Consider the following 27239-nt stretch of genomic DNA (forward strand, 5'->3'; position numbering starts at 1 on the left):
GTCGGGATTGCAACAATGTTCACATCATGTCTGGCCCTGCACCCAGTGACTGTGCTGGGCTTACATCTGGACCCCTGCAAAATGAAATGTGGGCATATGCGCTATTGGGACCATTGACTAATGATGCGGACAAAGTCACAGGGTGCTCTGTCGTACATCATTATCAGACATATATGTCTATTGGAGGCGGACAGCAAGTATGTCTTGTTTCAACTAGGTGTATACTGCCAAAAATGATACATAACAAAGCACACTATGACTCCATCTGCATCTATAACGTCAGTGGCGCGTCAGCACATACGCCTGAGTCCTGTTTTTTTGGGGTCCAGACGTAAGTCTCGACAGAACCCCTGAACGTGAAGCTTGCCTGAAAAGAATATCACAGTGGACCATGAAGCATAAATCTTACAACGTACCTAACTATATAAACCACAAAATCACCGTACTGGACACAAATGTGTCAGTAGTTTTGTCAGCCAGTAATGTGTATTTATCTTACTTTTTTCTTAAAGGATGTAAATGAAAATGTCTTCTATTTTTCTGTATTGAAGTTTTAGCTTAACTCTGGACATCTATGAGCTGTATACTACTTGATACATGTGTTTTGTATGCATATTAGGGGTCATACTCACTTGCTAGAAAAAAAACGGTCCATAATCTGGACCGAAAAAATTGGATGCAAACTATGCAATTGCCATGCGAGTTCAATGCGATTTTTAATCGCACCATCCGTTTTACATCCGTATGACATCGATATGCAATGCGTTTTTCTCTCTGCAACAATTTTTATACAATGATTTACAATACCATTTACAGTGTTCTATGCCACAGAATGGTAAGGTATCTATAAAAAACGGACGGCAAACGGATGGTCCGTATTCCGTCTGTTTTTTTCTCGCACCCATTGACTTGCATTGGCGAGACTCGCAGCAAATCACAGCATGCTGCGATTTTTTTCTCAGTTCGATTTCGGCTGAGAAAAAAGTCGCAAATGAGATGTCACCTATTGAATATCATTGGTCCGAGTGCCATCCGATTTTTTATCGGATTGCACTCGTCCGTTTTGCTCGCAGGTGAGTATGAGCCCTTAGACCTTCAATAGCGTTATAACCTAAAACACTGTATTCAAGAGGCATGCATAAATAGTATACAAATTACTGTATTAATTGTTTGTGAGAGAATAAGAAAAAAACATGAAACACAAAGGACATGATTAAAAGTAGATAATAAAAAGAGAGGGAGAGGTATGTGACATGATTGAAAATTTCAACAGTGGATCATTAATTATTCTGTTAGTGACAAATATAGTGTGTTGTGCATACAAGTAAATCAATCTGAATTACCGTAATAAATAATATAAATAAAGTATAAATGTCTGGTAAGAACAGGATAATGAACAAAAATTAAATGTCTAGTGACTAGGGATGAAGTAGAAGTTTGGGTTCTGGTACTCAACCCAACCTTTAGTCCAAATTTCGGATCGGGAACCAGAACTGTACCTGAACTTGATCCAGAACCTGAACCCCATTGAAACAATAGAGACCCAAACTTTGGATCTGAAAAAAATCTCTCTCTGCAATGGACTTCCCCAGAAACTCTCAACATTGCAACAGACGTCCGGGAGAAGTCCGTGTTCAGCATTTAGCACCAGACACTAATTGTCCGGTACTAATGCCAAACTTCTTGTTCGATCATCTCTACTATTGACCAAAGAATAGGTCCATTGTTTTGATCCATATGTATTGCACAATTCCAAAAGTAGAAATCCCTCAAGGTATAAGAGATCGTTTTTCAGTTAAAGCATGATACTGACCTGAATCGGCACATTACAACCCTCTGACGCCACTCCAACGCGTGTTTCGCCATCGCTTCGTCAGGTTTTTTTTTTCGATATGTTTATTTCTGTTCAGGCACAGCTATTTTAAATGTGCTTACAGTATTTGGTATTCTAATATGACTTTAGTTTCTGATTGAATAATGGCCAGTGGTGTAAAGTATGCAGGGAATCGTCTGGTCCTGATTTCTCAGCATTCGCCAAGCAATATGAAGATGGCTGCCCTACAGGCCATCAGATAGGTGAGGCTAGAATGATGACGAGAGATTAACCAGCATATCCCTGGTAAATATAAACTCATCTTTTTATTGACTAGGCTGTTGTTTCCAAAAAGCTATTCTCCTGACTTCCATTGTCAGAGCAATCGATATTCCATTACTTCCATTCCCGTTACTCTAGGAAGTGCAGGAAGATTTTAATGCATTGAATTATGCATGCAGCTCTCATTCACCATCTCTGAGCAGACAGAGGACGGCTGTGAGATTTTCGGCAAGTCACTGCAGTGAAATCCAGTATGTTTGTGCACACTATAGCAATGGCTTGGCTGAAAGGCTAGAAGAAGAGAAAACCTGGGCTGGGAACATAGAATGTCGGCTGTATGGGGAGTTCTGCAGCGTTCGCACAATGTTGCAGTGTAAATTTACATGCCCGTTATTGAAGGAAGGACAGGGGATGTTCTGTGCATGACTTTCCTTGCTGAGAAGATCGCATTGTGACATTTCCCTTTTTCTGCTGCAGACGGTTGCTATGAGGAGCATTTTGATGGGACAGACCTCCGTTTTTCATCTATATTCACAATAGCCAACTGGTGCCGGTGTCCAGGTAAGACGCAGCTATTATTTTATTACATCTTAATGGCCGGTCGGTGGGAACAGGCGTCTTTCAGTCCAGAAGTACCGAGTCAGGATTATTTGATAGCTGATTTCAGACGCCCATTCTGCAGCAAGTTCACTGCAGTATTCCATAAATTGTGGTGTGCATGACTACAGCTGGCTTAACGACTGGGGACTTGGTTTTTTTTATAATATTCAGCCTTTCTAATTATTTCTTCGAATTTCCATCTGAGCTATCCATTACCATATAGCTACGGTACTATGTGACATGCTCCACAGAAAGATTTTTTTAACTCTGTTTTCAATGTCATCATGATTGTAGCAGCGTGACACCTCCACGTTTCCCTGTAATTGGATGTTTCATTGTAATAATGGTTTACAGACGGTGTAGCAGTCTATCTCTGGAATATAAAAAAAAAGTCTGGAGCACTTCCAAAATTCTTATATGTAAGCTTACTTGTATGTGCAGTTTTTGTATACAGACTTGAACGCAAACTTTTGGCCCAAAAAAATATTAAAGGAACCTCTTATGTTGAAAATGGAGTCTGCCAGCAGGATGTTATAGATTACGAAATGGTCAGAAAAATATAAATTTTCATGGCAAAAATTTTGGCAAAAGCATACATTTTCCTCATTGAAATCCTTGTTTGTATATGAGTCCAATGTGTGGTCCTTGCATGGCTGTGCATACAAGGAAGACTGTCAATCACCAGTGGCTCCACCCACTGGACTCCTATACATAGAAACACAAGGGATTTTATTGAATAAAATACAAGTTATGCTCAATCTTTTCTTACAGTCTGCTCAGCTTCTCTTTCCTCCTACCATGCTGTCCACAAATCAGACACTGAATGTACAAAGTGACAGGTTCCCTTTAGCTGCACGGCCTGACTGGCCCGTCAGTCTGATCCTGTAATAGTCCTAAAAGTCCAGCAGAAAACAAAACCCCCCAAAACAGCCACTAGGGTCTATTTGTAGTGTGTAATGGTTATACTGTTGTAAGTAATGGTCATATGAATATGTGGCCTTATCTCTACGTAAGCTACGGTTTTCCATTACATTGTCTCTCTATATAAGCTACAGTTTCATATAGATATTAGATAATGAATAGTGATGAGCGAATATACTCGTTACTCGAGATTTCTCGAGCATGCTCGGGTGTCCTCTGAGTATTTTTTAGTGCTCGGAGTTTTAGTTTTCTTCGCCGCAGCTGAATGATTTACATCTGTTAGCCAGCATAAGTACAGTACATGTGGGGGTTGCCTGGTTGCTAGGGAATCCCCACATGTACTTATGCTGGCTAACAGATGTAACTCATTCAGCTGCGGCGCTAAAAACTAAAACTCCGAGCACTAAAAAATACTCGGAGGACCCCCGAGAGTGCTCGGGAAATCTCGAGTAACGAGTATATTCGCTCATCACTAAAATGAAATGTGTGCGTTTAGTATGGCTAATGATTCTGCCCCTAATGCACTGGTTTCAGGGTGCTGTAAACTATAAGTGGGATTATTGGCTGGATTTTGACCATTAGTATTCTCGTGAATCAGCAGAAAGCGATCACACAGTATACACTTTATTATGGCTAATGCAGGACCGGAGACGACAGTGCAGGACTCCATGCCTTAATGAAGAGGATTCCTGTGTCATGCACTGACCCTTTAGGTCCACACAGTTTTGCATGGAGTATTTTGGTTACTTCTTGGACAGACACAGCAGTTAAAGGGGTTGCTCAATGAAGGTGATCCTTATCCATTTACCATATTATGCTACATGGATGACATTAAGGGACAACCATTTATTTGAACATGTGGCAAGGCACAGCTCTGTTCTCTCCTGCCTTTTCAAGTTTTGTTTCTCTGTTCCATTCTAGGAACATAGAAAAGAATTAGAAAGGGCCTCCATTGACTTTAGGGTTCATCTGGCTTCCATTATGTTCCTGTCTTAGGTTTTCGGCCATTGTATGGATGAGTAGGTTTTGTAAGACTTTTGTCTGCTTTGGACACTCCACATGCAGCGCTATTCTTTCTTGTTTGTGCTAAGGCTTTTTTCATTTTTTTCCCTCACATCTGTACTGTGATGGGTCAGAGAAGTGTTGTATTTTTTTTCTTTTCATTGACATAACAAAGAAATCACTGATGGTAAAAACAGACAACCTGACCAAATATTGATGAAAATCTGATCCAGCAAACTGAAGGAAAATGGCCTTTTTTTGTGTGTGAAACGAGGCTTTTTGAGGGATGTATTTTTGGTCAGTGTTGGTTTTCGGAACTGACTAAACATGGAGAGCACACTGACCAATGAAGCTGATGTGCTGGTGCATTTGGGCAATTTTCCACGTGAACCTAAGGTCCATGGCTTGCCTGCACTGGTCTAGTCATGGCAGGGGACTAATGAACCTGTCCACGATTAGGCTTTTTTTGTTGCATTGCCCTTATGACTTATGGGGAACCTGTCACGTTGAACATGCAATGACAACAGAATATTATAGGGCAGGAGGAGTTCAACAGATTGATCTGTAGGATTGTGGTGAAGATTCAGCTTAATTAGTATTTTTCTTTTAAATTCTTGCCATTCTGGGTTTCTTAGTCTAGCGGCCAGTCCTAATAAGTGATTGGCAGTCTTGCATATATAAATGTGCATAGCTGTCAGCCACTGATTAGGACCCCCCACTGGACTGTTATGCCCAGAATTAATAAAATTCAAGTTATACTGCATCTTCTCCAGCACTCTTATACACATGTGGTCAAAATTGTTGGTACCTCTCATTTAAAGACACAAAAACACACAATGGTCACAGAAATAACTTGAATCTGACAAAAGTAATAATAAATAAAAGATCTATGAAAATGGACAAATGAAAGTCAGACATTTCTTTTCAATCATGCTTCCACAGAATTAAAAAAAAAAAAAAAACTCCTGAAATAGGCCTGGACAGACATGATGGTACCCCTGAAAATAATGTGACAAAAGGGACATGTTAAAAGAAGGTGTGTCCACTAACTAGCATCACAGGTGTCTACAATCTTGGAATCAGTGAGTGGGCCTGTATGTAGGGCTACAGAAACTCATAGTGCTGTTTGGTGACATGGTGCGTATCACACTCAACATGGACCTGAGGAAGCAAAGGAAAGCAAAGAGTTGTCTCAGGAGATTGGAAAGAAAATTATAGACAAACATGTTAAAGGTAAAAGTTATAAGACCATCTCCAAGCAGCTTGATGTTCCTGTGACTACAGTTGCACATATCATTCAGAAATTTAAGATCCATGGGACTGTAGCCAACCTCCCTGGACGTGACCGCAGGAGGAAAATTGATGACAAATCAAAGAGACGGATAATATGAATGGTAACAAAAGAGCCCAGAAAAACTTTTAAACAGATTAAAGGTGAACTTCAAGCTCAAGGAACATCAGTGTCAGATAGCACCATCCGCCGTTTTAAGAGCCAAAGTGGACTTCATGGGAGACGACCAAGGAGGACACCATTGTTGAAAAAAATCATAAACAAGCCAGGCAGAAATTTCCCAAACTACATGTTGACAAGCCACAAAGCTTCGGGGAGACTGTCCTATAGACAGATGAGACAAAAATGGAACTTTTTGGCAAGGCACATTAGCTCTATGTTGACCGATGGAAAAATGAAGCATATCAAGAAACTAACACTGTCCCTACTATGAAACATGGAGGAGGAAAAAACACATCTTAAAAAGTAGCCTCACCAAAATCTTGTCAAATGACAGCTGCACTAGCAGGATGCAGTAGGCCCCCACTGATAAAACATGGAGGAGGCTCTTTTATGTTCTGGGGCTGCTTTGCTGCATCTGTCCAGTGAGTGGTCATCTGACCACCAGCTCTTTTTTGGTGTATTCTTTACCTCTGTGTTGCATTTACATTCCCCACGGGATGCTGCAATGTACTATTATGTTTCATTATCTGTATGTGCAGGCACCTCCGTTAGTTGTGCCACCATTTCACCAATTATCCTAATAAAGGTGTTTTACTCTAATTTTTTTTCTCATCTTTTCTTGACCTATATTTGACTTTTCTCTGTTGGTTCTGCTGTATTCATCCGAATGCCTGTACATGCACATGTGTATCACTGTCACTGATATGTATATATAGAGTACAAATTGTGATGTATATGTACTGCTCTGGTTCAGTCTGTTCTGGCCAGGTTCCATTAGTAGAATAGTAAAGAAAATTGCTATTACATTATAGACTATAATATCGGTATTTAGTGTGTAAAAATGTCAGTAATTTATCAATAATATCTCAATTAAAAGAATAATCTTTTCTTCTGTAATATCAAGTGTCTGGATGCAATGAACAGAGATCACAAGGCGAGAACATTCAGAGACTATGGCCAAACATTAACGTAGCAAGTTCATTTTCCAAACTTTTTTTTTTCTTCTCTTCTAAAACAAAATGGTAGCCAGTGAAAAAAAAAAAAATTAATACTAACATACAGCCAGTGAAATAAGTATTCAACACGTCACCAATTTTCTAATTACATTTTTTTCTAAAAGTGCTATTTACATGAAATTCTCCCTTGATGTCGGTAACAACCTATCCGTTCCACACAGGCAAAAAAAAATCAAACTATACATATCCATAAATTAGGTTATGTGTATTAATGAGAAATTATACAGGGAGAAAGTTTTGAACACGCTAACTGAAATTTAGTTAATACTTCGTACAGAAGCCTTTGTTGGTGATTACAGCTTCAAGACGCCTCCTGTATTGAGAGACTAGTTGCATGCATTGTTCAGGTTTGATTTTGGCCCATTTTTCCACCCAAAAACTATTCAAATCCTGAAGGTTCCGTGGGCTCCTTCTATGAACTCTGAGGTTTAGTTCCTTCCATAAATTTTCTATTGGATCCAGGTCAGGTGATTTCCTGGGCTATTCTAGCATCTTTATTTTCTTTCTCTGAAACCAATTGAGAGGTTCCTTGGCGGTGTCTTTGTCTTCCTGAAATGTCCGCCCTCTTTTCATTTTCATCATCCTGGAAGATGACAGCAGATTTTTATCAAGAATGTCTTGGTACATTTGTCCATTTATCCTTCCTTCAATTATATGAAGTTTGTCAGTTAAGGTATGCACAGTATGAAAAACAGTACCATATCATGATGTTCCCACTTCCAAATTTCACTGTGGGTATGGTGCTTTTTAGGGTGAAATGCAGTAACTTTTGGCGACCAAACATGGTGTGTATTATGGCATCCAAAGAGTTCGATTTTGGTCTCGTCTGCCAGACTATATTTTCCCAGTATTTCATAGGCTTGTGTAAATGTTTTAAAAGTCTTGTGTGGTGAGCGTGCATACAGGCCATGGAGGCTAAGTGCGTTACTCATACTATTCTTTGAAACAATTGTACCTGCTGATTCCAGGTCTTTCTGTAGCTCTACACAGGTGGTCCTTGGCTTTTAGACATCTCTTCTGAGATGATTTTCATTCTATCTCCAGATTATGGCCCCAACAGTGCTCACTGGTGCCTCCAGTAGTTTAGAGACTATTCTGAAACCAATACTATCAGTATGTTTTGCAACAATAAGGTTGCAAAGGTCTTGAGACAGCTCACCGGTTTTACACATCTCATGATGTTTCTTGTCTGGCATCTTGGTAATGAGACACCTTTTTGATAGTCCATTAGTTGGACCAGCTGATATTTTTCAATAAGTGGCTGGATTGCTTTCTAATTACTCATATATTTCAGCTGGTGTCATGTCTTTCCATTACTTTTTGCACATCCTTCTTCAGGTGTTCAGTAGTTTTCCCTGTGTAATTTCTCATTTTTTTTCATAATTTAATTTATGGACATCTATCAATTGATTGTATGGGTTCTTACAGACATTTTGTGAGAATTTCATGTTGATAACACCTTTAGAAATATATTTATTTAGAAAATTGGTGCCATGTTCAATACTTATTTCATCTGCTGTATTAGGAAGTAGAAACAACTATTTTGAATGTCAGCATGTCTAATACGTATATCCACCCTGCTGTCCTGAAAATTAATGTCTAGGAGATTGAGAACAGCACAGTAATGAAATGAGGAAAATTGGGAATAAGTTAAATATATGTACACTCTATGTACGCTGTGGAAGGTCGACTCACTCAGCTGCTTCCTGAGATAGACACAGGAACATTTTATATTCAAGTCTCTGGGAGGTTTATTGCTTCATAAACCATACAACCAAAATAGAAACACAAAAACAGCCTTTCTGGCACAAATGAAAATAAAAAGTCCATACAAAAGTCCTCCCCAGTATGGCTCAAGCCTTCTGGGACAAAAACACACGGCACCTCTCACCAGAACCTGGAGGCTTCCTTGCTCCAAACAGACCAGACAGAAAAAAAACAGTTGCTGCACATTTAACTCCCTCCAACCACACCCTTGAGGTAGAGATCTGGTGAGTAGGCATCCCGCATATCTCTAAGGCTACGTTCACATTTGCGTTGTGCGCCGCAGCGTCGTCACCGCAACAAAACGCATGCGTCGTGCGGCCCTATCTTTAACATTGGGGCCGCATGTACATGCGTTGTCATGCGTTTTGGTGCGTCGTACGCCGCATGCGGCGTTAGGGCGCACCTGTCAGGGCGCAGCAAACGCAACATGTTGCATTTTTTGTGCGGCGCTGACTTTTTAAAAAACGCATGCGTCGTGTTTGCGTCGCTTTTGCGTCGTCGATGCGCCTTTTTTACCATTGATTTGTATTGACAACGCAGACGACGCAAGTACTTGCGTCGTGGTGCGTTGTACGACGCATGCGTTTTCTAATAAAAATGCCAAACATCGTCTAGACTTTGGGGGGGGCGCATGCGGCGCAAAACGCTGCGTTTTTTGTTCAAAACGCAACTGCGTTTTTGTTTGCGTTGTGCGTTGCGGCGCCGAAGCTGCGGCGCACAACGCAAGTGTGAACGTAGCCTTACACCTACTCACAACGAAATCCAGACCCTAGTCATTGCTGATTAACTCTCAGCACATATGATGCTGGAGGGAAACTATGGATTTCACATCATGCAGAGTAAACGTACCTTCACACTGAACAACTTAACAACGATAACGATAGTGATCCGTGACGTTGCAGCGTCCTGGATAGCGATATCGTTGTGTTTGACACGCAGCAGCGATCTGGATCCTGCTGTGACATCGTTGGTCGGAGCTAGAAGGCCAGCACCTTATTTCGTCGCTGGATCACCCGCTGACACCGCTGAGTCGGTGTGTGTGACACCGATCCAGCGATGTGTTCACTGGTAACCAGGGTAAACATCGGGTTACTAAGCGCAGGGCCGTGCTTAGTAACCCGATATTTACCCTGGTTACCATTGTAAATGTAAAAAAAAACCAAACACTATATACTCACCTGATGTCTGTCACGTCCCCCGGCGTCCGCTTCCCTGCACTGTGTCAGCGCCGGCCAGCCGTAAAGCAGAGCACAGCGGTGACGTCACCGCTCTGCTTTAGGGCCGGCGCTTACACAGTGCAGGGAAGCGGACGCCGGGGGACGCGACAGGCACCAGAATGTAAGTATGTAGTGTTTTTTTTTTTTTACATTTACACTGGTAACCAGGGTAAACATCGGGTTACTAAGTGCGGCCCTGCGCTTAGTAACCCGATGTTTACCCTGGTTACCCGGGGACTTCGGCATCGTTGATCGCTGGAGAGCTGTCTGTGTGACAGCTCTCCAGCGACCACACAACGATGAAACAGCGACGCTGCAGCGATCGGCATCGTTGTCTATATCGCTGCAGCGTCGCTTAATGTGACGGTACCTTAACAACCTTTGCAACTCATATCTCCCCTTACACATGGCACATATGTGTGTATGTATATGTATATATATATATATATATATATATATATATATATATATATATATATACAGTGGGGCAAAAAAGTATTTAGTCATTCAGCAATAGTGCAAGTTCCACCACTTAAAAAGATGAGGGGCGTCTGTAATTTACATCATAGGTAGACCTCAACTATGGGAGACAAACTGAGAAAAAAAATCCAGAAAATCACATTGTCTGTTTTTTTATCATTTTATTTGCATATTATGGTGGAAAATAAGTATTTGGTCAGAACCAAAATTTCATCTCAATACTTTGTAATATATCCTTTGTTGGCAATGACAGAGGTCAAACGTTTTCTGTAAGTCTTCACAAGGTTGCCACACACTGTTGTTGGTATGTTGGCCCATTCCTCCATGCAGATCTCCTCTAGAGCAGTGATGTTTTTGGCTTTTCGCTTGGCAACACGGATTTTCAACTCCCTCCAAAGGTTTTCTATAGGGTTGAGATCTGGAGACTGGCTAGGCCACTCCAGGATCTTGAAATGCTTCTAACGAAGCCACTCCTTCGTTGCCCTGGCGGTGTGCTTTGGATCATTGTCATGTTGAAAGACCCAGCCACGTTTCATCTTCAATGCCCTTGCTGATGGAAGGAGGTTTGCACTCAAAATCTCACGATACATGGCCCCATTCATTCTTTCATGTACCCGGATCAGTCGTCCTGGCCCCTTTGCAGAGAAACAGCCCCAAAGCATGATGTTTCCACCACCATGCTTTACAGTAGGTATGGTGTTTGATGGATGCAACTCAGTCTTCTTTTTCCTCCAAACACGACAAGTTGTGTTTCTACCAAACAGTTCCAGTTTGGTTTCATCAGACCATAGGACATTCTCCCAAAACTCCTCTGGATCATCCAAATGCTCTCTAGCAAACTTCAGACGGGCCCGGACATGTACTGGCTTAAGCAGTGGGACACGTCTGGCACTGCAGGATCTGAGTCCATGGTGGCGTAGTGTGTTACTTATGGTAGGCCTTGTTACATTGGTCCCAGCTCTCTGCAGTTCATTCACTAGGTCCCTCCGCGTGGTTCTGGGATTTTTGCTCACCGTTCTTGTGATCATTCTGACCCCACGGGGTGGGATTTTGCGTGGAGCCCCAGATCGAGGGAGATTATCAGTGGTCTTGAATGTCTTCCATTTTCTAATTATTGCTCCCACTGTTGATTTCTTCACTCCAAGCTGGTTGGCTATTGCAGATTCAGTCTTCCCAGCCTGGTGCAGGGCTACAATTTTGTTTCTGGTGTCCTTTGACAGCTCTTTGGTCTTCACCATAGTGGAGTTTGGAGTCAGACTGTTTGATGGTGTGCACAGGTGTCTTTTTATACTGATAAGTTTAAACAGGTGCCATTACTACAGGTAATGAGTGGAGGAAAGAGGATACTCTTAAAGAAGAAGTTACAGGTCTGTGAGAGCCAGAAATCTTGATTGTTTGTTTCTGACCAAATACTTATTTTCCACCTCAATATGCAAATAAAATGATAAAAAAACAGACAATGTGATTTTCTGGATTTTTATTTCTCAGTTTGTCTCCCATAGTTGAGGTCTACCTATGATGTAAATTACAGACGCCTCTCATCTTTTTAAGTGGTGGAACTTGCACTATTGCTGAATGACTAAATACTTTTTTGCCCCACTGTATATATATATATATATATATATATATATATATATATATATACAGTACAGACCAAAAGTTTGGAAACACGTTCTCATTTAAAGATTTTTCTGTATTTTCATGACTTTCATTCACACTGAAGGCATCAAAACTATGAATTAACACATGTGGAATTATATACTTAACAAAAAAGTGTGAAACAACTGAAATTATGTCTTATATTCTAGGTTCTTCAAAGTAGCCACCTTTTGCTTTGATGACTGCTTTGCACACTCTTGGAATTCTCTTGATGAGCTTCAAGAGGTAGTCACCGGGAATGGTTTTCAATTCACAGCTGTGCCCTGTCAGGTTTAATAAGTGGGATTTCTTGACTTATAAATGGGGTTGGGACCATCAGTTGTGTTGAGCAGAAGTCTGGTGGATACACAGCTGATAGTCCTACTGAATAGTCTGTTAGAATTTGTATTATGGCAAGAAAAAAGCAAGTAAAGAAAAACCAGTGTCCATCATTACTTTAAGAAATGAAGGTCAGTCAGTCCGAAAAATTGGGCAAACTTTGAAAGTGTCCCCAAGTGCAGTGGCAAAAACCATCAAACGCTACAAAGAAACTGGCTCACATGAGGACCGCCCCAGGAAAGGAAGACCAAGAATCACCTCTGCTTCTGAGGATAAGTTTATCTGAGTCACCAGCCTCAGAAATCGCAGGTTTACAGTAGCTCAGATTAGAGACCAGGTCAATGCCTCACAGGGTTCTAGCAGCAGACACATCTCTACAACAACTGCTAAGAGGAGACTTTGTGCAGCAGGCCTTCATGGTAAAATAGCTGCTAGGAAACCACTGCTAAGGGCAGGCAACAAGCAGAAGAGACTTGTTTGGGCTAAAGAACACAAGGAATGGACATTAGACCAGTGGAAATCTCTGCTTTGGTCTGATGAGTCCAAATTTGAGATCTTTGGTTCCAACCAGCGTGTCTTTGTGCGATGCAGAAAAGGTGAACGGATGGACGCTACATGCCTGGTTCCCACCGTGAAGCATGGAGGAGGAGGTGTGATGGTGTGGGGGGGCTTTGCTGGTGACACTGTTGGGGATTTATTCAAAATTGAAGGCATACTGAACCAGCATGGCTACCACAGCATCTTGCAGTGGCATGCTATTCCATCCGGTTTGCGTTTAGTTGGACCATCATTTATTTTTCAACAGGACAATGACCTCAAACACACCTCCAGGCTGTGTAAGGGCTATTTGACCAAGAAGGAGAGTGATGGGGTGCTATGCCAGATGATCTGGCCTCCACAGTCACCAGACACTGTGACTTGTACGCCTCTCCAGGTCTCCGTCTAACCATTAGACGACCAGGTGTTGATCTAGGGTTGCTTCAACAAGGCTGGAATTGAGCATTTTAATCTTTGCGAAGGACGTATGAATCAAGCCGCATACAAGGTTATCCTGGAAAAACAGTATAAGTATATGTATATGTATGTGTTGTGATAGGGCTACTGGTACCATATGTGAGGGGAGATATGAATTGCAAAGGTTGTTACTCTGCGTGATGTGCACCAGACGAAGGTGTTTCGTCTGGGAGCATAGCAGACAAGACATGCCATCTCTCTTCCTGCAGCATCTACATCACCACCACCAGCAAAAGAGCACATCTCCTGTTTAATGCTCTCCTTATTGTTTTCATCCCAAAAGATTGCAGCGTCTTTAATGGCCTGGTTAAAGAGAATGTGGCCAGCAGATTACTACACTGGCTGTTTTCAGTGTAACCACCAAAAAATCAGTAAAAAAAGAAAAAAACAAAGCACTTCTGAGTGCAGAAGTACCACAAACACACTTTGTTTGTTTTTTTGTGAAGCATTCCAGTTGGTGTCTTATAGGTTGTATGGCTGACCCTGCTTGTAATTTTTGGTAAGCTTTGCACTGTGTTCAGAGCTTTTATGAGTGTAGGAATACTACAATTCACTTTGTTCACAATATTTTGAATGAAGCACTACAGTTGGTGCCTTCAAGGTTGTATGGATGACCATGCTTGTAATTTCTGCCAGGATTTGCACTTAGTGCATAGCCTTTATGAGTCTTGGAGTACCACTACAGGACATTTTGAACAGAATGTGTATGAGGCCCTCCTTTGTGTATAATACAGGGTGTAGCTGAGTCCCTCTGAGATCCTAAATGTGTTGTTTTTTTAATAAAACATTCAGTTTTGGTTTACTTAAGTTATATAATTTTTTTAAATCCTTTTTGAAAATTTTGCCTTATATTTAAGTCATTATACAGGAAAAAAATGTTTCTTAACAAGTAACCTCTAATTTCTTGTTGATTTTGAATGTTTTATTATCAGTCATTAAAGTGAAAGCAAAAAACTGACACAATTGTTCTCAGCAGCGATCTAGGGGTTAGAGATGCTTCCAAGGTCTTCACCATGCCTTTCTCCTTCCATTCAGCACTTTAACACTATTACTGTCCCCCAGACCTCATTGTAGGGTCTGCCTGAAAAATGCTCTGATTTCCCATTGACTCCCATTATACTCATTACTCAAAGCACCCCAGCATTAGAAAGTACTTGGTTCAAGTAACGAGCATCCAAACATTTCAGTGCTTGCTCATCTCTAATCATCCATTTTTAGAAGCCATCCTCTTTTTAACTTCAGCTTTTTTACAGATGTGTCATTGAATCTATTCTTCCCTCTACTCATGGAATGTTCCCTGTGCCATTGGCTGCAACATAACCCCAAAGTATGATTGATCCACCCCCATGCTTAATGGTTGGCAAAATGTTCTTTTCATGAAATGCTCTGCCCTTTTTCTCCACACATACCTTTGATCTTCATGTCCAAAGAGTTCTAATTTAACATCATTGGTCCACAGGACTTGTTTCCAAAATGTATCAGGATTGTTTAGATGTTCTGAATTTTATGATGAGGAAGCAGGAGAGCTTTTCTTCTGATGATTCTTCCATGAAGGCCATATTTGTGCAGGTGTCTCTGAACAGTAGAACAATTAAGCACATCTCCAGAGTCTTCTAAGTCTTTCTGAAGGTCTTTTGCAGTCAAGCGGAGCTTCTGATTTGTCTTTTTAGTAATCCTATGAGCAGCTCTAACTTAAATTTAACTCAGTTTTCCAGAACTTACATTGACCTCCACTGTTCATCTTAACTGCCATTTCTTAATTACACTTCAGACTGAGGAAAGGGCAACTTGAAGATGCTTTGCTATCTTAGAGCCTTCTCCAGCTTTGAAGGCTTCCACCGTTTTCATTTTCAGAGTCCTAGGCAGCTGCTTATTAGAACCCATGCCTGCTGATTTTGCCACAAGTTTAGAGGAGGCTGGGTTTTATAAAGCTGGGAAATTTGCTATCCCTTGTAATAACCTAGTTGCCCATCTTTGACCTGATTCTAAAAATGAACTTTTTTGAATTTACCAAATGGCTGCAATGAAACAAAGAGTGAAAAATTTAAAGGGGTCTGAATACTTTCCGTACCCACTGTAGTTGATATGATTAAGTCAGCTTCTAATCTGCCTTAACAGCAGCTTCAGCTAGTAAGAACTTTATGATTTCATTATATGTTTTTGACTTCGACTATAATAAGCACTAGACGTTGAAGCAAAGAGCTGCAGGACATTAACTTCATGATACATCTTGATGCTATTTTACTTTAGGTTAATGGGTCCACGATACAATTTTCTCATTGCTCATCATTAATAGAGCAAGTCAGAGGAAGGAAAGTAGAACAACAGGATCCACCAAAGATGCCGCCAGCGAAATAGTCAGCAAGATGCTCGTATGCGCCATATAAAAGCAGTGCCTGTTTTCTCCTCAATAAGCCTGCTGAGAAGCAGTAAATAATGTGGACTGTGGTATTGTTCACATGTTAGGTACTTCTGACTCATACTGCCATTACTTTCTTGTGTCTCCTACCTTTTCTATTGGAAAGGTTTTTATATACTGTATAAAATAAAAAATCATGATTCAAGTCTATTTTTTTAAATAACACACAATATTGATTGACCCTATGTAGCTAGTTTTATGTTTGTTTTTATTTTTATGTAACAACTATTTTATTTTATTCTATTCATTCCAGATGAAATAGTTTTCTCCTATTCAGTTTTCTGTTGTTACTGGTGTGTTGGTGCGTTCTGTGGAAGCAATGTATGAGGCATATGCGTCCTTCACCTGGTCCCTGCTTGAGAAAGGTTTAAATATAATAATCAAATAGAAAATCACTACTGTCAGATAGGCTTTGTCCTTAGGATTCCAGCTCTACTTGCTAGAATGATGGAGCAATTTGGTGCCAGTGTCAGCTTATTCTTTCCTTATCCTTGTTTCCTTTTGATTTTATTTTTTTGAGTACGTAAACAGTAGTGTCCTCTATTCAACCTGACCCAAAAAAGGACTGTGTGTTTACAATGGTTGAAAAATTACAGAATTACTGCCCTTTTGCTGTTTTTATATTTATTTTTATGTAGCACACAAATGAAAAATTATTGCACCAACACATTCTAATAAAATTTTCTGCCTCTCTTCCTGAACAAGACAAAAATGCCTCACCTTAAAGGGAACCTATCACCCCGTTTTTTAAAAATTAGATAAAAATAGTGTGAAATAGGGGCAGAGCTGGGCTTTACATTAGTGCCTTTTTGGTGCCTTTACACCCCCGTTAGGCTGCCGAAATACCTTTGTGAAGTGGCCGTTTTGTCCTGTCACTCAAGTCGGTCAGGTCGGATGGGCGTGGTCACAGCGCTGTTTCTCCCCCAGATCAGGCTCATCATTACGTTGGTGGCGTAGTGGTGTGCGCATGTCCAAAGAGAAGATCCACTGCCCAGGAGATTCAAAACAGCGCGGTCTACGCTATTCGCCGTTTACCGGTGGGCGCGGCCATCTTTCCTGTGGCCGCGCGTGCGCAGATGGAGCGCTCTGCTGCCCGGGGCTTCAGGAAAATGGCCGCCGCGATCTCCATCTGCGCACGCGCGGAATCCCGTGGCCATTTTCCTGAAGCCCCGGGCAGCAGAGCGCTCCATCTGCGCACGCGCGGCCACAGGAAAGATGGCCGCGCCCACCGGTAAACGGCGAATAGCGTAGACCACGCTGTTTTGAATCTCCTGGGCAGTGGATCTTCTCTTTGGACATGCGCACACCACTACGCCACCAACGTAATGATGAGCCTGATCTGGGGGAGAAACAGCGCTGTGACCACGCCCATCCGACCTGACCAACTTGAGTGACAGGACAAAACGGCCACTTCACAAAGGTATTTCGGCAGCCTAACGGGGGTGTAAAGGCACCAAAAAGGCACTAATGTAAAGCCCAGCTCTGCCCCTATTTCACACTATTTTTATCTAATCTTTAAAAAACGGGGTGATAGGTTCCCTTTAATAAATGCCTATTTTAATCAATAATACATTTCAAGTAATTACTCCAGTTATTCATTCTGTATATTGTATGTTCAACTGTATTAGAGCAATTAACAACATAGTTACATCTTTACAGAACTTGAAAAATTAGCTAGGTCTATCAAGTTCAACCTTTTGCCACAAATTGTGCATTTTGTCACTAAACTTTAACGTACCGTAACCATAACCCACAATGTTATGTGTATTGAAGAAATCACCCAACCCTTTTATAACAGCTGTTATAGTGTCTGCCATTACTCCACATTCTGACTGCTCTAACTGTAAAGAACTCTTTCCTGATTAGCTGCGGGAATCGCCTTTCTTCCACTCATAATGAGTTACCCCTGGTCCTCAGTATGGTCTTTGGAAGGAATAAGTCATGTGCCAGTGTTCTGTCCATATATTTTTACATGGAAATAAGATCTCCTCTGAGGTGTCTTTTTTCTAAGCTAAGCAAGCTCAAGTTTTCCAGCCTCTCATATGAGAGGCCTTCTATCCCTTGTAATAACCTAGTTGCCCATCTTTGACCTGATTCTAACTTCTGAATATCCTTTTTAAAATGTAGAGCCTAAAACTTGATCCCATACTCCCCAGCGATTTATAAAGGAGTAATAATACGTTAGATTTGCGGGATTTTATCTCTCTTTTTATACATCTTAAATCTTGTTTGCTTTTGCGGCTGCTGTCTGACATTGAGTACTGCTGCTTAGCTTACTTGTAACCAGAATATCCATCTCCTTCTCCTGTTCTGTAGTCCCGAGTATATTCCCATTTAATGTATATGCAGCAATAGGATTACCACGTCCTAGATGCATTACTTTACATTTGTCTACATTAAACCTCATTTGCCAAGTGTTTGCCCAATCAGACATCTTATCAAGATTGTTTTGCAAAATTGTAATGTCAAGGTCAGATTTGAATATCCTACATAGTGTGTCGTCAGCAAAACGTGACACTTTACTCTTAATTCCATCCACAATATAATTAATAAAGGGGTTAAATAGAATCGGTCCTAGCATAGATCCATGTGGTACCCCACTGCTGACTAGATCCCATTTAGAGAACCATTTATGATGACTAGATTTCAAGTAAAGGACTTTATTTTTGCTGTGTGTTTATATACAATATTACTATAGGATTAGTAATGAATAGGCGTCTTATAGACATGCACATGACAGCATGGCAAACACTGGATGTTCGGGCCCCCCATTTATGTGAATAGGGTCCAGGTTTGGGTACTGTTCTGATACCTGAGCTGAACTTTTTTAACTGTTCGCTAAGCCCATTGGAACTGAACGTTGGATCTGTTGCATCTGTCAACAGCAATTTTCAAGTCTTGCCACAGATTTTCAATGGTATTTTGGTCTGGACTGTGAGTGGTTCATTCACACACATGAATATGCTTTGATATAAACCATTACATTGTAGTTCTGGCAGTATGTTTAAGGCCGGGGTCCTGCTGAAAGGGAACTTACGCCCCAGTCTCAAGTGTTTTGCAGCCTTTAACTGGTTTTCCTTCAGGATTGCCCTGTATTTATCTCCATTCATTTTCCCCTCAACTCTGACCAGCTTTGCTGTCCCTGCTGAAGAAAAGCATCCCCACAGAAAGATACTGCCACCACGATGTTGGGGATGGTGTTTTTAACATAATGTGCAGTGTTAGTTTTTCGCCACACATAACATTTTGCACTTAGCCCAAAAAGTTCTACTTTACAACCATCTGACCAGAGCACCTTCTTCCACTTGCTAGCTGTGTCCCCTACATGGCTTTTTACAAACTGCAAGCGGGACTTGTTATGGCTTGTTTTAAAAAATGTCTTTCATCTTGCCACTCTTCCAAAATGTATATGACTATTAGTTTTCCAGTGGACATATTCTCCAACCTCATTTTTGGATCTCTGCAGCTCCTCCGGAATGACCATGGGCCTCTTGGCTCCTTTTCTAATTAGTGCTCTCCTTGCTTGGGATGTCGATTGAGGTGGATGACTTTGTCTTAGTAGGTTTACAATCGTGCCATACGTCTTACGTTTTTGGATGATGGAGTGAAAAGTGGTCCGTGAGATGTTCAAAGCTTGGGTTATCTATATATATATAATTGTCTAAGGTGCACTTCCGTCTGTCTGTCCCGGAAATCCCGCGTCGCTGATTGGTCGTGGCCTGGCGGCCGCGACCAGTCAACGACGGACACAGCCCGGCCGAGAATTCGTCCCTCCCTACTTCCGTCCAGTCAGTGCACGGTGCCCGCTCCATACTCCCCTCCAGTCAGCGGTCACACAGGGTTAATGGCAGCGTTAACGGACCGCGTTATGCCGCGGTGTAACGCATTCCATTAACGCTGCTATTAACCCTGTGTGACCAACTTTTTACTATTGATGCTGCCTATGCAGCATCAATAGTAAAAAAAACTAATGTTAAAAAATAATAAAAAAAACCAAAAAACCTGCTATTCTCACCTTCTGTCGTCCGGCAATGCGCGTGCGGCTGGCGCCATCTTCCGTTCCCAGAGATGCATTGCGAAATTACCCAGAAGACTTAGCGGTCTCGCGAGACCGCTAAGTCATCTGGGTAATTTTGCAATGCATCTCTGGGAACGGAAGCTGGCGGGCGCTCACGCATCGCGACAGCTTCGCTGGACGACGGAGGGTGAGTATATAACTATTTTTTATTTTAATTATTTTTTTATCAGGGATATGGTGCCCACACTGCTATATACTGTGTGGGCTGTGTTATATACTGCATGGGCTGTGTTATATACTGCGTGGGCTGTGCTATACTGTATATTACATGGGCAGTGTTATATACTACGTGGGCGGTGTTATATACTACGTGGGCAGTGTTATATACTGCGTGGGCTATGTTCTATACTATGTGGGCTGTGTTATATACTACGTGGGCTGTGTTATATACTGCGTGGGCTGTGTTATATACTACGTGGGCTGTGCTATATATTGTGTGGGCTGTGCTATATATTACGTGAGCTGTGCTATATATTGCATGGGCTGTGCTATATATTGCGTGGGCTGTGCTATATATTGCGTGGGCTGTGTTATATACTGCGTGGCTGCTATATACTACGTGGGCTGTGTTATATACTGCGTGGCTGCTATATACTATGTGGGCTGTGTTATATACTGCGTGGCTGCTATATACTGCGTGGCTGCTATATACTACGTGGCTCCTATATACTATGTGGCCTGTGCTATATAGTATGTCGCTGCTACATACATACATACATACATATTCTAGAATACCCGATGCGTTAGAATCGGGCCACCATCTAGTTTTTCTATAAACTGTCCCTATTTTACTCTTCTCCACAACTTTATCAATGACGAGGTGTGGGGCATGCGTTGCCTGCAAGAAATCCCTGCCACCTTTCTTCATTATAATGGCACCGCCCTCCCATACACGTCACACTGACCTGTGAGGTGCAGTTGCGGCTCCTGTAATCCCGGACATGCGCTGTCCACTCGCTTGGTTATATGAACCTTATCCACCCCTCTATAGACAGTCTTCATCGATCTTCTGCGCAGGTGCCGTTGAGTCACTGCGCAGTAACAGAGACTCGCTAGGATAAGGTTCACATATCTGTGTGAGTGGACAGCGCATTCCATGCCGCAACTGCGTGGCACAAGTCAGTGTGGTGTGCATGGCAGGGGGGTGCCCAAAGAATGATTTGCTATGTAGTAATACACCAAACACTTGATCTATAGACAGGGCACTGATACTCCTTAGAGCTGGTTCACACACTGTTCTTTCTGGGTTTTTTTTGACCCATGTCATTTTTGCTGTAGATAAAACTACATTTTTACTGTACCAACAAAGTATATGAAATTCGTTAAATCATTTTTTACTTGTGTATTTGAGCCATTGAAGCTTTTTTTAAAAAATCTGCAGCATGTCAATTTTTTCAGCATTTATTGGAGCATTTTTCCCCAAGCGTTTTTAAGCATCATTTTTTGTGCCAACATGGGTTTTTAATGCAGAAAAATCTGCTCCAAATACTGAATGTGTTCCCATATCCTTAAAATGTAATTTTGGTCCTCAAATCCCTCTATCTACTGGTATCCAAATGTCAGAACTTGTACTACTGTGCGTCAAGCATATAACAAGTGACCACGCAATGCTACTCTTAGAGATAATAATTATTATGCAATAAATCTGAGAATAACACCAACTGTGCCAAAATTTAAGCTGTATTTCAAGTGAATTTTTCTGGCCTGTGCTGACAATGTTTTGTCTGACCTGTAAAGTAAAAGTCCTAAGAAATTAAAGATTGTAAATATTTCAAGTTTTCACCCAAGTAAGTAAAAATAATTTTCTTACTTGGGAATATTAAAGGCTTTTTTCCCTATTTTTTTGGTGGCCAGGAATGTTACTATGTAAAAACCTGGAAGGCCATCACCTTCATTTTCATGGTCAGTGGTATATCGGCAGTTAGATCTCCACCAGTTATGATATGATAGCATTTCCGAGATTCTTCTTCCCGAAATGGTGATTGGCAAAGACCATTTCAACCATTTCAACAAATCCGTTTGGGCTGTTCTTACCAGCATATTCACTCTGCCAGCTCTGATTCAGTCAGTGTGTTACATGACTTTTTCTGAACTCAGAACTGGACACAGTGGTGAGATGCTGGACTTTTTAATGCCTTTCCCATGAAATTTTCACTTGCATTTTATCTCCTCATCAGCTCTTCTATGCTCCCTTCTTTCCTCCAAGGTCTTTTTTACAACATGACTTCAACCTTTTTACCACTCCCTGGTTTGCATTTTGTTAAATGTACACCATTGTAGGAAAATAATTTAATTTGTAAAGCATAAATTGCAGGAAATGCATGAATATTGTTCAGAAATATTTATGGGCTTTTTAAAACACTTTCTGCATTTCCTCAGTGTATGATGATTAGATTTATTATTGTAACCTTCACCAGCTTCTTTCCTTTGAAATGTAATTACTTTATCTAGTATTTAATAGGAGAAACAATGAAATAAGATTACAGGGTGCAGTCATCTTGTTTCACCATAATCATGAGCTATGGTCCATTTGTTAATGACACAATGAGTGACTGAGTGTTACCTAGACTTGAGGAGCCTTAACATTATAGTGATGGATGAATATTGACTTCTAGGAAGATGAATGTGATTACAGTGCAAGAATGGTGCATACTAATGAAGCAACAAGAACTCATTAAATTGAAATTAAATTATTAAGAGAGCAGACAAAACTCAAATTAAATCACCTTAAATTATGGGAGCAAAATAGGCAAATGTACTATTTTATCTCCTAAAATGTTGGTGTGATTGTAACTAATAATACTTGTACTTGTGTATTTGTTTATATACTTTTATCAATATTTGGCAAAGATATATAATACAATATTATTTATCATTATCAATATTTGGCACATCACTCGTCTCAATCCCAACATGATGATGATGTTACCTCTAACAGCAACACCATCAGTTTCAGCTACAGAACTGTCTGCCTGATCACTAATGCCTGAGAGGAATACTTTTTAGGCTTTTGTTTATTAAAAAACCCCAAAAACCTGTGTTTTAAATAAGCTGATTAATCTGTTAGTTTCTATCTGCTTATCAGCAGTTTCTATGTTGAGAGCACTTTGACATTACTAAAGCTGTGTTTGCCTTAAAGAGACTGAAAGAAGTTGGGTATTTGCTGAATCTAGAACAACGATATCTTTGGCTTTCTGCTTTTCCTTCACCATCCCTATTTTTCCTTGCCTGGATACAAATCACATACTTTACCAAATCACAGTACTTTAACCATGCATAGTGCCCTAGACAGTAATAATTCCTCATCTATGTCCTTTACAATAATAGTACCCTCCATTTGTGCCCCACACAATAACAATGGCCCCTCGGTTTCCATACATATTAATATTGCTCACTTTGTGAATTCACATAGTAATAGTGCTTCCACATGTTAATAGTGACCCCTCTATGCCTCCACATAGTAATAATGCTTTTATAATGTATCAAAATAACAATAATGCTCCTACTATTCCCTAAACAAAGTAATAATGCCTCCACTATGCCTCCATATAGGTAGTGTCACCTCTGTGCCTTCACTTAGTGATAATGTCTTATGTGTCTCCACACAGTAATTATTTTGACTCTTCAAGGCAGTATGAGTCTCTAAATCCTTAACCATTAATCCCTTAGATAACTGTATGATTGTTGTACTCACATGCCAGGCTTCCTTAGCTAGCAGTGACTTATAATAAGAGTCCAGGAGAAACAGAGTTGATATTCTATGAAATCTTGTATTAAGTACAATGCAGCAGGTGGAAAGAGTAATCCCAAATGAAGAAGTATACATGTGCATCCAAAGATGGCTACAGCAATCTGATAATGAAGAAGAAGGAAGGAGCAAGGGCTAACATCATCAACTACAGGAGAGACAAAGGGACAAACTTCAGAAGGCAAGCTTGTCCCTAACAACAGCAGAATTAAATGCATAATACAGAAAATAACAACCAGTTGTTCCCATTCATGGGACACAACAGTAATGATTCACCCATTTTGCTTCCACATAGTAATAATGTCCATATTGTGCCTTCAAATAGTAATAATGCTCACCCTTTACATCCAAATATTAATAATACCCCTCACTCTGCACCCACATAGTAATAATGAGTCTCTCTGTTCCCCAACATAGTAGTAATGCTCCTATTGTGCCTCCACATAGTAATAATGTCTCTACTGTGCCTCCATATAATAATAGTTTCATCCCCTTAAACCTCTAACAATATTGGACGTACTGATATATCCAATGTTGGCCTACAGTTTCATGAATTTAGCCCACATCTTTGCCAACAGATGTTGGCTGCCTCTAACAGTCATGACTGGAGCGGAGCTCCGCCCATTGCCATTAACCTGTTAGATGCCGGTGACATCGGAACATATAGCCTGCATCTCAGAAGGCACTCTGAGGCGATCTGTTGAAGACCCCCATGTCTGTCATGAGAGCACTCTACATTTTTAAAAATACCCGCATTATGCCTCTGTTTACTAATAATACCCAAATTATGTCTACATATAGTAATAATTTCTTCATTGTGCCTCCATATTGGAAAATTGCCCCAATTGTACCTCCTTGTAATAATTCCAACATTGTGCCTCTAGACACACATATCCTGAAGAGCAGCTTTATGTAGTATGCGCTTTTACAAGTCTTTTAGATTCCCATTAATGAACAGCTAAACATTGTACATGTAACACAATGGCGGTGACAGACCCTGGTTGGCCAGTCATGTGGATTCCCTAAGAACCAGGCCACAGCTATCGCTAAAGAACCATCCACATTCTTGCATGCTTTATAGCAGTCGCATCAACCAATAAGCAGGTTTACACTTTTACCAGCCATTTAGCGGTCACTCATCGTAGCTCCCTCTTTTTATTCCAGAGATGACAAATATATTTTATACTGTGATATTATATTATTGATATACTGGTATGATTGACCGGGATATTACTCACATCCTAAAAATAATAATTCAGCATCCTTATCCACTTGCTGCTGGCTCTACGCGGCAGATGACTGATTTCCCCTGTTTATTCGCAGAATGGAATAGTTGTTTTTTAAGAACCCTTGACAGATGTAAAGGGTGATGTAAAAAGCCTCCAGTTCAGAGAGAGTTGCTAGGTAACATGGAGCTCGTAGATGCTCCCTGCTGAGTTAGATATGCGGGAAACAGTCGTCATGCCTATTCTGTTTTATGCAACGCACTGTACCAGTCAGCAGGATCCCCGACAAAACGGGAACTGGAACAGGACAATTTCTAACATACATAAGTGTCGGCCGCTCATGCTAATAGCCAATTGTTATGCACGATTACAGTGGAAACTGACTGACAAAATGAGTCCGTTACTCTATTTTTGGATCAGTACTTATCTCAGGATCAACTTCTGAAAGATATTCACAGTGCAGAAAATAAGCCGTCTTTTTTTTGCACACAGAATATTGGAGTGCTGCCTTCTTTTTAAGGGTTCATTCACACTAGCGTGTAGCATCTGTTGAGTCATCTGCGAGAGGATTGGATGCCGTATGCAAAGGGCCCTCGGATCAAACTCTGCTATGGGCGTGAGACAACTGTCATCTCACTGTTGTCCGATTCTATTGTATACCTCTTCATGGATCAGGCGCGAGTGTCTGACTCCATCTCGCACCATTCAAGACCAACATGAATTACGCCAGTCATGAGCTACGTTCTCACGATCCGGGATGAGCAGCGCTTTGGATGCAGCGTATTTTCTCTGCATCCAAAGCGCTGCCTTTTATTGAACGCAGGTAAATCCACCTGTGTTCACTGAATGACGGAGATTTATGGCATCCAATACATTTCTATAGCAGTGATTTCTCTTGCGGAGACTCGAATCTCTGCAAGAGAAATTGACATTCTGCGGTCCTGAAAGACTCGCGGCATGTCAATGTCCGCAGTTGATCCACAGGCGCACATAATCACATGGTGGACATGTCATTTCCAGAAATCCCATCCACTATGCTGTAATATCTGGCCACTGCGGGCTTGACGCTGCATAAGTACGCAGCGTCAAACCCGCAGCGATTTAATGATTGTCTGCCCAGTCTATCTACTCTATCAATCTCATCTCTATCTAATCTCTATCTGACCATAAAATTATATATGTCAATATAATATTTATCTATCACTGAATAGAGAATGTTTTAGGGCATTTTTATTAATGCACACCTGAAACACATTGCTTCTTTGTGTAGCATCGTGGGAAAGTCTCAAGAAATCAGCCAAGATATCAGGAAGAGAATTGTGGACTTGCAAAAGTCTGGCTCATCCTTGGGTAAAATTTCAAGATACCTGAAGGTGCCTTGTTTATCTGTACAAACAAGATGAGAGACATGTTTGTCCATTTAACTGTAAGCTGATGGTTCAAAAGAGGTATATACAGTAGGACAGGGACCCATCAGAGGGAGGTCACCTTGCCGTGGTTGATGGGCACACATTAATTGGCCAGTGTAAGTACATCTTACTGAGCAATAACACAGTTTAGATTCAATGTCTTCAGTTTTTACATATATCTTGGCTCATACAGAGTGCCGCTGTGTTTTATATCTATATATCTTTCTATCTAGAACTCCAAAAATCAGAGGCAGCACACCGTTTATAGTGGAAAAATAGATATTTACTTAGCCCATCTTGGCGACGTTTCGGTCCAAAAAGATGTGAACCTTTCTCAAGCAGTGAATCTGTACAAGTGCCAGGTGTATAAAGGGTGTTCATGATTACAATCTTTAACAATAATTACTTAAAAAAGAGCATTTCTTTTATAAAAAATGACATACAAAATATGCAAGGTATAATACATGTGAATATACAACTCATAAAGTGCAGTGCAACAGTGTAAACACAAAAAGCAACAGACAGTATACATTTTATTATCAATTAGCCATAAATAAACATTATTAATCATCTCAATGGCTTACCCCATTCTATACATGAAAAACATGTGCTGGTCGGCGTCCTGTATTATTCAATGCGCATGTCAGGAAGAAGGATCTCAAAGCAGAGATGAGAGCGTCAGCTCGCTTCTGCGCAGATGATACTCTGAAGATCACCACGCCATCTTGAATATGGGCAAAGGAATTAAATAAACTGCGCATGTGATAGAAGAATACAGCGTATCCATGCACAAATCTGTTAGCTGATATATGTCACA

At 40.8% G+C, this 27239-nt stretch overlaps 1 protein-coding gene across 2 annotated transcripts in view; it reads left to right on the plus strand.

Moving 5' to 3' along the window:
• Positions 1–27239, plus strand: part of CNTN1 (contactin 1) — a 279575-nt gene that overhangs the window by 79002 nt on the left and 173334 nt on the right. For both annotated transcript variants that reach the window (XM_077265109.1, XM_077265110.1), the window contains exon 2: positions 2573–2656. The gene's annotated coding sequence lies outside the window, so the exon portion shown is untranslated. The remainder of the gene's footprint in view (positions 1–2572; positions 2657–27239) is intronic.

The sequence above is a fragment of the Ranitomeya variabilis genome, chromosome 5 (assembly GCF_051348905.1).
Source record: "Ranitomeya variabilis isolate aRanVar5 chromosome 5, aRanVar5.hap1, whole genome shotgun sequence".
NCBI lineage: Eukaryota > Metazoa > Chordata > Amphibia > Anura > Dendrobatidae > Ranitomeya > Ranitomeya variabilis.